The 12,113-nt window shown below is 51.0% G+C and overlaps 1 protein-coding gene across 1 annotated transcript in view; it reads left to right on the forward strand.

The window, feature by feature from the left end:
• GNG7 (G protein subunit gamma 7) overlaps nt 1–12,113 on the forward strand; it is a 174,342-nt gene that overhangs the window by 85,782 nt on the left and 76,447 nt on the right. The gene's annotated exons all lie outside the window — the stretch shown is intronic.

Here is a 12,113-nt window from a genome sequence, read left to right on the forward strand (position 1 = left end):
TCTCTGTTATTTATGCACTTCAGCCTCTGATTTAATCAGTTACTGAGTATGTGTCAGGAATGGACTGGCCAGCAATGGTGGGACTCACCTGCCTTTTGATCTGCAGTACCAGGGCTGGCCAGCGGATGCTCCCAGCAATCAGAGACTCAACTTTGCAGCCAGCTAACACCTGGAACTGATTATGCTGGGGTATTTAAGGGATGGCCAGACCCACAGACTCTGCCTTGGTGTTGTGTTTGTCCTGGGCCCTGTATCCTGTTTCTGTCCTGCATCCTGTTTCTGAACCGCTGCTGACTTCTCCTGCTCTGATCCCGGCTCGCTCCTGACCATCCCTCTGCCTGACCCTCTGTACCACGCTGCTTGCTACCTGTTCTGATCCCTGGCTTGTGACCCTGACCATCCCTCTGCCTGACCCTCTGTACTACGCTGCTTGCTACCTGCTGAACCTGGCCTGTGACCCCGACCAATCTCCGCTTGCTCCCCCTGTACCTACCTGCCCTATTGATATTGACCCGGCCTGCCTGATGACGCTTGCTTGTATGTACTGTTATCTGTGGGTGGTTGGTTTGGTTTGGTTGCACTGTATTATGTTTTAGTATTGCACTGCGTTTATGTTTGTATGGTTAGTGTTAATAAATTATATTGTTTATAACATATCTGAGGTCTGCGTTTCCCTGCGTCAGCCACACACCTCTGGTCACACCTGGGAGCACTGACATTACACCAAGGCCAATCCTGACCAGAAGTGGCTGCACAGGGAAGCCATCTTGGCTTGTTGCTGGGAAGGATGGATCTGGATGAGGTTGTGTATTTATATCTGCTAGTGTTTGATGACAGGGAGTATGCTTATCAAACTCTGAAGGAGTATCCCAGGGATCAACTACTAGAATGTATACGGCTCGCTCATGTTCTAGTAGATCAGGGTACAGAGTTCTCTGAGGTGCAGCCTTTGATTGAGGTTTGTGCTGAGTTGGTTTCATCTGGTTCCCCCGAATGCAGGGATGAATTTTTGCCACCATTTAGTGCAGACCAGGTAGAGTCCCTGGTGTGGTTATTAGAGGATGATGTGGGTTACTTTCTGGAGCGTTATTCCACATGTTCACCACAGACACTAAGAGATTGTATAAACGCAGTGCAGTCATTGACCAGACAGGCTTTGTGTAAGCTCAGCTTTGTTCAACCCCTACTGCAGACATGGACAGACTTGTTGCACCCAGCCTCAGTCAGCTTACAAAAACCCAGTCCTGCTTCTAACTCTACTCCTGTATTCCCACCAGCTCCTCCAGTTACAGCCCAGTATACTTGGCTATCTACCGCATGTCAGTACCCTGTTCCCACTCGCTGCACCTATCCTGCCTTTAACCCTGTAAAAAAGCCCTCTGTAGCAACTGCTCCCTCTCCTGTTCCATCCTCCAGTTTTTCTCTGTCTCCAGCTGCTCCATTCGTTTGCAGACCTGCGTTTACTTGCAGTAGTTAAAACCAGAAAAAAGCGAAAATTCTTTCCAACCAATACCATCCTGCCAGTATCCAAACCGGTGAACCTGCCTTCCGTGACTCAGCCTGAAGCCTCTACTCAGCCTGAAGCCTCTCTTCAGCCGGAAGCCTCTCTTCAGCCGGATGCCTCTCTTCAGCCGGATGCCTCTCTTCAGCCTGAAGCCTCTACTCAGCCTGAAGCCTCTACTCAGCCTGAAGCCTCTACTCAGCCTGATGCCTGCATTCAGCCTGATGCCGCTACTCAGCATGATGAACTGATCCAGCCCGACGATCCTATTAGGCCAGTTGACTCGATGCCCGCTGTTGATCCAGATGATCCGGTACCTGACCCAGTGCCCGCTGTCGTGCCAATTGACTCAGAGCCCGCTGTCATACCTGGTGACCCGGTGCCCACTGCCTTGCCAGATGACGCGGTGCCCGCTGGCAAGCCAAATGACCTGATGCCTGGTGACCCAGTGCCCGCTGTCATACCTGGTGACCCGATGCCCGCTGTCGAGCCAGACAATCCGATACCTGATGACCCGGTGCCCACTGTCGTGCCTGTTGACTCGGAGCCCACTGTCTTGCCAGACGACTCGGTGCCCGCTGTTCCGCCAGTCGACTCGGTGCCCGCAGTCTTGCCAGACGACTCGGTGCCCGCAGTCTTGCCAGACGACTCGGTGCCCGCAGTCTTGCCAGACGACTCGGTGCCCGCAGTCCCGCCAGTTGACTCGATGCCCGCTGTTCCACCAGACGACTCGGTGCCCGCAGTCTTGCCAGACGACTCGGTGCCCGCAGTCTTGCCAGACGAATCGGTGCCCGCAGTCTTGCCAGACGACTCGGTGCCCGCAGTCTTGCCAGACGACTCGGTGCCCGCAGTCCCGCCAGTTGACTCGATGCCCGCTGTTCCGCCAGACGACTCGGTGCCCGCAGTCTTGCCAGACGACTCGGTGCCCGCAGTCTTGCCAGACGACTCGGTGCCCGCAGTCTTGCCAGACAACTCGGTGCCCGCAGTCTTGCCAGACGACTCGGTGCCCGCAGTCTTGCCAGACGACTCGGTGCCCGCAGTCTTGCCAGACGACTCGGTGCCCGCTGTTCCGCCAGTTGACTCGATGCCCGCAGTCTTGCCAGACGACTCGGTGCCCACTGTCGTGCCTGGTGACTCGGTGCCCGCCGCTTCGCCTGGGGGCCCGAGACCTGTCGCCCCGCCTGGGGGCCCGATGCCTGTCGCCCCGCCTGGGGGTCCGATGCCTGTCGCCCCGCCTGAGGGCCCGAGACCTGTCGCTCCATCTGGGGGTCCGGCGCCCGCCGCTCCGCCTGAGGGCCCGAGACCTGTCGCTCCATCTGGGGGTCCGGCGCCCGCCGCTCCGCCTGAGGGCCCGAGACCTGTCGCTCCATCTGGGGGTCCGGCGCCCGCCTCTCCGCCTGAGGGCCCGAGACCTGTCGCTCCATCTGGGGGTCCGGCGCCTGCCGCTCCGCCTGAGGGCCAGAGACCTGTAGTTCCGCCTGGGGGTCCGGCGCCCGCCGCTCCGCCTGGGGGCCCGATGCCTGCCGCCCCGCCTGGGGGCCCGATGCCTGTCGCCCCGCCTGGGGGCCCGATGCCTGTCGCCCCGCCTGGGGGCCCGATGCCTGTCGCCCCGCCTGGGGGCCCGATGCCTGTCGCCCCGCCTGGGGGTCCGATGCCTGTCGCCCCGCCTGAGGGCCCGAGACCTGTCGCTCCATCTGGGGGTCCGGCGCCCGCCGCTCCGCCTGAGGGCCCGAGACCTGTCGCTCCATCTGGGGGTCCGGCGCCCGCCGCTCCGCCTGAGGGCCCGAGACCTGTCGCTCCATCTGGGGGTCCGGCGCCCGCCTCTCCGCCTGAGGGCCCGAGACCTGTCGCTCCATCTGGGGGTCCGGCGCCTGCCGCTCCGCCTGAGGGCCAGAGACCTGTAGTTCCGCCTGGGGGTCCGGCACCCGCCGCTCCGCCCGGGGGCCCGAGGCCTGTCGCCCCGCCCGGGGGCCCGAGGCCTGTCGCCTTGCCCGGGGGCCCGATGCCTGTCGCCCCGCCCGGGGGCCCGGTGCCTGTCGCCCCGCCCGGGGGCCCGGTGCCTGTCGCTCCGCCTGAGGGCCCGAGACCTGTAGCCCCGCCTGGGGGTCCGGCGCCCGCCGCTCCGCCTGGGGGCCCGAGGCCCGTCGCCCCGCCTGGGGGCCCGATGCCTGTCGCCCCGCCCGGGGGCCCGGTGCCTGCCGCTCCGCCCGGGGGCCCGGTGCCTGCCGCTCCGCCCGGGGGCCCGGTGCCTGCCGCTCCGCCTGGTGGCCCGCTGCCTGCCGCTTCTCCTGGTAGCCCGATGTGCCTCGGCCCGGAGTCCTGCCCGATGTGCCTCTGCCCGATGTGCCTCTGCCCGGAGTCCAGCCCGATGTGCCTCTGCCCGGAGTCCAGCCGGGTGTGCCTCTGCCCGGAGTCCAGCCCGGTGTGCCTCTGCCCGGAGTCCAGCCCGGTGTGCCTCTGCCCGGAGTCCAGCCCGGTGTGCCTCTGCCCGGAGTCCAGCCCGGTGTGCCTCTGCCCGGAGTCCAGCCCGGTGTGCCTCTGCCCGGAGTCCAGCCCGATGTGCCTCTGCCCGGTGTGCCTCTGCCTGGTGTGCCTCTGCCCGGAGTCCAGCCCGATGTGCCTCTGCCCGGTGTACCGCTGCCCGGAGTCCTGCCCGGTGTGCCAGTCTTTGATATCCCGCCAGTTACCAGACCCGGGCGGTGGAACATTTTTCCCAGCTAGGACTGTTTGGAGCGTCCTGAGGCCGCTCCTTGAGGGGGGGGTACTGTCAGGAATGGACTGGCCAGCAATGGTGGGACTCACCTGCCTTTTGATCTGCAGTACCAGGGCTGGCCAGCGGATGCTCCCAGCAATCAGAGACTCAACTTTGCAGCCAGCTAACACCTGGAACTGATTATGCTGGGGTATTTAAGGGATGGCCAGACCCACAGACTCTGCCTTGGTGTTGTGTTTGTCCTGGGCCCTGTATCCTGTTTCTGTCCTGCATCCTGTTTCTGAACCGCTGCTGACTTCTCCTGCTCTGATCCCGGCTCGCTCCTGACCATCCCTCTGCCTGACCCTCTGTACCACGCTGCTTGCTACCTGTTCTGATCCCTGGCTTGTGACCCTGACCATCCCTCTGCCTGACCCTCTGTACTACGCTGCTTGCTACCTGCTGAACCTGGCTTGTGACCCCGACCAATCTCCGCTTGCTCCCCCTGTACCTACCTGCCCTATTGATATTGACCCGGCCTGCCTGACGACGCTTGCTTGTATGTACTGTTATCTGTGGGTGGTTGGTTTGGTTTGGTTTGGTTGCACTGTATTATGTTTTAGTATTGCACTGCGTTTATGTTTGTATGGTTAGTGTTAATAAATTATATTGTTTATAACATATCTGAGGTCTGCGTTTCCCTGCGTCAGCCACACACCTCTGGTCACACCTGGGAGCACTGACAGTATGCAGCTTCTTCATCTTTTAATCCATGCCTATGCTCCAGTTCTAACTGGAGGCATGATTGCTGCCCCAGGTTTCCTGTTTCAGGGTGGCTCATTGCAGCAATTTATGGAGTCACCCTTGCATCCAGTGACTAGAGTTGTGACTCCCTATACTGTGAGCATCAATAAAAACACAGCCTCGTAGCCTAGGATGGCATGGCACTCCTCTTCTCCTCTGCCCTCCCCCCATCTAAAAACTGTAGTGACAGTGACTCCCGCTCTACTTGATAAATAACCATGAGTGTATATACAATATTAAAAATCAAAGGTATATATACTATATATACTATAGTGCCAAACGTATTGGGACGCCTGCCTTTACACACTCATGAACTTTAATGGCATCCCAGTCTTAGTCCGTAGGGTTCAATATTGAGTTGGTACACCCTTTGCAGCTATAACAGCTTCAACTCTTCTGGGAAGGCTGTCCACAATGTTTAGGAGTGTGTCTATGGGAATGTTTGACCATTCTTCCAGAAGCGCCTTTGTGAGGTCAGGCACTGATGTTGGACAAGAAGGCCTGGCTCACAGTCTCCACTCTAATTCAACCCAAAGGTGTTCTATCAGGTGGAGGTCAGGACTCTGTGCAGGCCAGTCAAGTTCCTCCACCCCAAACTCACTCATCTATGTCTTTATGGACCTTGCTTAGTGCACTGGTGTGCAGTCATGTTGGAACAGGAAGGGGCCATCCCCAAACTGTTCCCACAAAGTTGGGAGCATGAAATTGTCCAAAAAAGTCTTGGTATGCTGACGCCTTAAGTGTTTCCTTCACTGGAACTAAGTGGCCAAGCCAAACCCCTGAAAAACAATCTCACACCATAATCCCCCCTCCACTGAATTTCTCACTTGGCACAATGCAGTACCATTCTCCTAGCAACAACCAAACCCAGACATGTCCATCAGATTGCTAGACAGAGAAGTGTGACTCCAGAGAACACGGCTTCACTGCTCTAGAGTGCAATTGCGGCGTGCTTTACACCACCGCATTTGAACCTTCACATTGCACTTGATGATGTAAAGCTTGGATGCAACTGCTCGGCCATGGAAACCCATTCCATGAAGCTGTCTATGCGCTGTTGTGCTAATATGAAGACCACACAAAGTTTGGAGGTCTGTAGCTATTGACTCTGCAGACAGTTGGCAACTTCTGCGCACTGTGCGCTTCAGCATGCGCTGACCCCGCTCTGTCATTTTACATGGCCTACCACTTGGTGGCTGAGTTGCTATTGTTCCCAGTTGCTTCCACTTTGTTATAATACCACTAACAATTGACCGTGGAATATTTAGTAGCAGGGAAATTTCACGGATGGACTTATTGCACAGGTGGCAACCTATCACAGTACCATGCTTGAATTCACTGAGCTGCTGAGAGCGACCCAATCTTTGACAAATGTTTGTAGAATCAAGTTTGCATGCCTATGTGCTTGATTTTATACACCTGTGGTCATGGAGGTGATTGGAACACCTGAATCCAATGATTTGGAGGGGTGTCCCAATACTTTTGGCAATATGGTGTATATAAAATTCCTAAAATAAATGAAAAAATAAAAAAAATATATATAGTGGCTGTAAACATACAATTCTGTTCCCACAGCAATCAATAAACTAGAAATGTTGCACCTACTATGCCAAATAATACCAATCACATGTAAAATACCATATACTCATAAGTGTCCATATGAGTATATGGTATTTTACTTGTGAAGACCAAAAAAATCAGGGAAACAGCAATGAGAGAAAGGAGCCAGCAGCACTGAAAGTTGTAAACTTCAAGTGCTGATGTAAAAATTTGATCAAATAGTTTACTGGGAAATGTTTATTTTTTTGTGCTGAATGGGTTAAGATGAAAATTGCTGAGGATTTAATGAATGCGGGAGTGTGTGTGTGTGTATATATATATATATATATATATATATATATATATTAGACCTCCTGTATCACAGATCAGGGTAGAGCAATTAGCTACGAGAGGGAGCAGTGTTCATTACAGTGTAGAAGAAAAAAAAAAAGATCACATCCCCCTGAGCAGTGCAGTGTCACAATGGACATTGTACTGCTCTGTCTGGTGATCAGAAACACCGGCTGGTTACAGTGATGACATTGTATGCCAGTGCAGCAGCCAGTGTCTCTGATCAAAGGCCAAAGCAGTACAATGTCACCATAGTGACATTGTACTGCTCTGGTGACAGTGATCATTTTTTAGCACACAGTCACCAGAGCAGTGCAGTGTCACTATGGTGACATTGTACTGCTGTGGCTAGTGATCATATATAATGGCTAACTGAACTAATATCACTGTATGTCAGTGTAGCCAGCCAATGTCTGTGATCACCATCACAGCAGTTCAATGCCAGAAATATCAGTGCAGCCAATTAAAGTGCCCCCAATCAACACCACACCTGTCACAGTGACATCATAATAGTGTAGCCGGTCACAGTGTCCCCAATCACTATCTACCAGTCCCAATGTCCTCAATCACAAATGCACCAGTCACAGTATCTCCAGGCCAATGAAAGCCATCGACAGTCTTCTTGATTGCTGCCTCACCAGTTCAACTTTCACCAGGCCAGTGTAAACTAGTAACTGTTCTCCTGATCACAGCTACACTAGTTGCAGTGTCGCCACAGCCAGTGAAACCAGCAACAGTGTCCCTGATCACCGCCGCACCAGTCCCAGTATCACCAGATCAGTTTGCGTCATCAATAGTGTTCCTGATAACCACACCAGTGTTTCTGTTTGCTGCCGCACCAGTCCTAGTGTAACCAGGGCAGTGTAAGTCAGCAACAGACCCATTGCCACGTCCCACTATGTTCCTGTGAGACACAAGTCCCAGCTACTCCCTGCAGACAACCGCTTTATTGGATTAAAATAAAAATGGCCGCTCACAAATCTAAAGGAATATGGTGTTTGTCACATCAGTTGCTTTCCCAGCACACACAGCCCAAAGCAGAAAGTGGAGGTAGCCAGCATCCTTTACTGCTCTGGGGCAGTTATGCGTTCATATCGGCACGTACTGATGTGAAGCCAAAGATTTGTGCAGAAACATGTTCTGGAATTGGCCGTGGTTACACTTTTGGGGACACCCCTCTTTGTCAAACCTACCCAATGAAAGTGCCGGAACTAATTTATAGAAAAAGGATGAGAGCAAGGGGACATCATAGAGGGCTTAGACAAGACATAAACTGGGCGGGACCGTGCCAGTAATAAAAGGGTGAATAGAGCCAAAATGTTGAGATTTAGCTATATAGGGAGGAAATTGGAGGAGAAAGTAAACTGGGACCTGAGTTGGACATTGCAAAAGATAAAAAAATAAAAAAAATTAATAATTGGAGAGAGATCAGAATAAGGAACTGATAGAGGTCAGGGAAAAGGTGGGACCTGGGTGGAACTCTGCCGCGAACACAGGGGTAGTCAAAATGGGGATCTGAGTGGGGAACTGACAAAGAATGGGGAAAAGGTGGGACCTGGGAAAAACTCTGCCGAGAACACGGGGTAATCAAAATGGATTCTAACATAGAGGGATGACGGGGCAGAGAGCGGCCAGAACCGAAAATAGAAAGGGAAGCAGACATCAGAATGTAATCTGATTTCTGCTTCCCTTTCTATTTTAAGTCCTGTAACCAATGTAACCAAATGTAAAAGGACAGGAGAATCAGTATGAAAGACAAAACAAACTTACTTACATACTTGTTTTTGATATTTTTAGTACCACACGAACGCTTTTGTTCTTCCTTTCTTCAGCCTCCTGTACTTCCTGGCCATTAAACATGGTGTTCCTGGGGGCAGCCACATGTAGGCAAGTTTTGCACAGCTTATAGGAATGGGAACTGCTATAGGTGACGTTACACTAAGCTGTATTCCTTGACCACTTATACAGAGGTATCTATTACAGTACCCTGTTTTTTTATACAATTGGTTGATTTTTGTGATACACAAGATACACTTTCTGGTACATAGTCCAAACATTGAAAAAGTCTCACACATGTGCTATCTTCATACACGGGAGGAATAGCAGAATGTGTTTTGAGTTGTAATTCTAAGTATGACCATTCAGTGTATAAGAAATATCTTGTTAAATTACCAACTTTGTGTAAGGAAAAAATAATTTTCTTTCTGCATTTTCAAAAAATGCAGCAATCTTGCAATAAATGAAATCTTCAAAAGACTCATTGGGGTTTATTTACTAAAGCTGGTTCACTCAGAATCTCATGCACTTCTGCATAGAAACCAATCAGTTAACAGGTTTTATTGCTAAAGCTTAACTGAACAAGCTGAGGTTAGAAGCTGATTGGCTACCATGCATAGCTGCACCAGATTCTGAGTGCTCCAGTAAATAAACCCCATTATGTCTCTTAAAAAATACTTTTGGAAATTTGCTTTACAAAATGTGGTAATTTTGTTGGTGTTTCTACTGTTGTGACACTACAGGGTCTCCAAAATAAGACATTTGCAAAAGTCCTATGATGCCTCTTAAAAAATACCTTTGCGTTTTCATCCTCGATAATGTAGTCGTTTTGTGGGTGTTTCTGGCTCTCCAGGGCACCCAACATGTGGTAGTCAGGAAATGAGATGCCTGATTCATGCTATATCTCCCAACAGTCCCAGATTGGGCAGGACCTTCCCGCATTTTCACCTTTGCCCCACAATCCCATTGTACAGGGGCTTTGTCCCGCATTACTCTATCTATTCTTTATATGCTAACTTCCAGCCGAGCAGGACCTGCAACAACGTGAACATTTAGCACAGCCAGGGATTGGCGAACAAGCCAGCGGGGCTTGTAGCTGAAAGAAGAGAGATAACGTGCAGCTGTCAAATCCAACCTGTGATGTCAGGGATGGCCTGGCTGATATATATTTCAGGGGCTCTGCCCCCTTTATCAAGCAAGCACTGCATAGACAAACAGCCGGCATTTATACATTGCTGGCCAGGGAAGACGATGACAAGGGGCAGGATCAATTGGAACTATTGCATGTGCACCCACAGCGGTGTATAATAAACCTGAACTTGAACTAACCTAAACTAGACTTACTGTATAAATGTTGGCTGTTTCCCTATTAAGATTTTAGAACATAAGTGTATGTTTAATTGGTGTCTTTGCGGTTTAACTTCTAAACCTTGCACTTTGTATGTAACACATCCCTGAATCCTGCACTCTGTATGAAATGTACTACTGAACTTTGCACTCTATGAAACGCTCTCCTGAATCCTGCAGTCTATGCTTGAAGCATTTCTGAATCCTTTGTGTAATGCACTCTTCCACAGTTTGTGCAAAACCATTTGTAATGAAAGTTTTTATTATTTTTTTTAATGATTGTGCTGGGGTTTGTGTCTGTGAGACTCTTGCTTGTCGCACATCAATCAAAGTATATTTTATAGGCACAAGGAAGCCCGGGTTTTGTTTAACAACTTCCACTTAAGCATTTGGCAACATACATTTTTGCCACGGCATGCTAAGCACACCGCAGGCCACTTCCTCCCTCAAGTGTTCTTCATTCTGAAGTTCAAAAGTTGGGAGGTATGATTTATGCCTCTTAAAAATTTGAAGGTGCCCCTTGGATTTTGGGCCCCATTATGTAGATAGGCTGCAAAAGTGTGGTATCCCAATACTCAGGAGGAATAGCAGAATGTGCTTTGGGATGTAACTCTAAGCATGCCCATGCTGCATGTTAGAAATATTATTTGACAGCTGTGTGTAAAAAAAATAAAATAAAACACAATTTTATGTTCTTTCTTCAATTGCCAAACATTTGAGGCAAAAATTGCGATCTTAAAAACGACTCACCACGGCTCTAATTAAATACATTAAGTTTTTCCCACCAGTGCTTCTGGCTCCTCTCTGTTCAGTGCCCCCCATAGGAGGAACCTGTGTGTGCTCGCTCCTGAGCACCGCAGCTGTGTCTATTATTTGACAGCTGTGTGTAAAAAAATAAAAATAAAATAAAATACAATTTTATGTTCTTTCTTCAATTGCCAAACATTTGAGGCAAAAACTGCGATCTTAAAAACGACTCACAACGACTCTAATTAAATACATTGAGTTTCCCGCCAGTGCTTCTGGCTCCTCTCTGTTCAGTGCCCCCCATAGGAGGAACCTGTGTGTACTCGCTCCCGAGCCCCGCAGCTGTGTCTATTAACAGACTGCGGGACTTGGCCCCGCCTCCATTCCAAGTGTTGAAAAATGGCCTGAGCAGGAAGGGGGTGAAACAGTTCAGCCTTGAAGTGGTTAAAGCAGAACTGAAAGATTAAAGGATAAGTTCACCTTTTGTAACAGGTTACACCCATATTCAGGGTTACGAATGGACCGCCCCTGCACCCCGATCCCCATTGCGACAGCTCCCCCCTGCTAGCTGTCACAATTTAAAAAAAACGCAGCTGTGCGGAGCTCCACATGCCCAAGTCACTCATTCACAGAATTCTGTGAATGAGAATGCAACAAGTTCTGACAGCCTATGTGGCTGTCGGCTTGTCATTCTCCATGAACTACCACGGAGCTGTGGAGCACCGTGGTACTTCATTCAGTCTTCCTGTCAGTATCTACCTACCCGTAGGGGATGTACAAGCAAGCAGATACACGGACAAGTTTTCACAAGACCTGTGCTGGTGACATGCATTAGAGGCTCCAGAAACAAAAAGTAATAAATGCACATTATTTTACCTGCAAAAAATTGTGCATTTATTTTTTGTTAAAAGGTGAACTTATCCTTTAATACTCACCTGTCCAACAGTCCCTCACCAGCATCTTCTTGAGTGATCGTTGGGCCTCTTCACTACTGCACAGGAGGCTGTCATCCTGACACGCAGAGACCGGCCATGTGCTGTAAGTTGAGCTGCACATGCACAGCCCAGTTTACAGTGCTTGAGAAGACAGTGAGTAGGCAGGTAGGGGCCAGGGGCAGACTGACCATTCGAGCACTGCCTGAGGGCCCAGGGTCAGTAGGGGGCCCCATAAAATGCTCCTGGTACCTTTTATAGGCTTTCTTGTGTGTGTGGGCAAGGACACGGGGCCCCATGATCCCCAATTGCCCGGGGGCCCCATGAGTTGTTAGTCCGCCCCTGGTATGGGCATTTTATTGCAGAAGAGACATTGCACACCTCTTCTGCAATAAGAGCTAGTCTACTCTGTGCTTGTTACAGA

The sequence above is a fragment of the Staurois parvus genome, unplaced genomic scaffold (genome assembly GCF_062004578.1).
Source record: "Staurois parvus isolate SC_StPar_1 unplaced genomic scaffold, SC_StPar_1.0 ptg000425l, whole genome shotgun sequence".
Taxonomy (NCBI): domain Eukaryota; kingdom Metazoa; phylum Chordata; class Amphibia; order Anura; family Ranidae; genus Staurois; species Staurois parvus.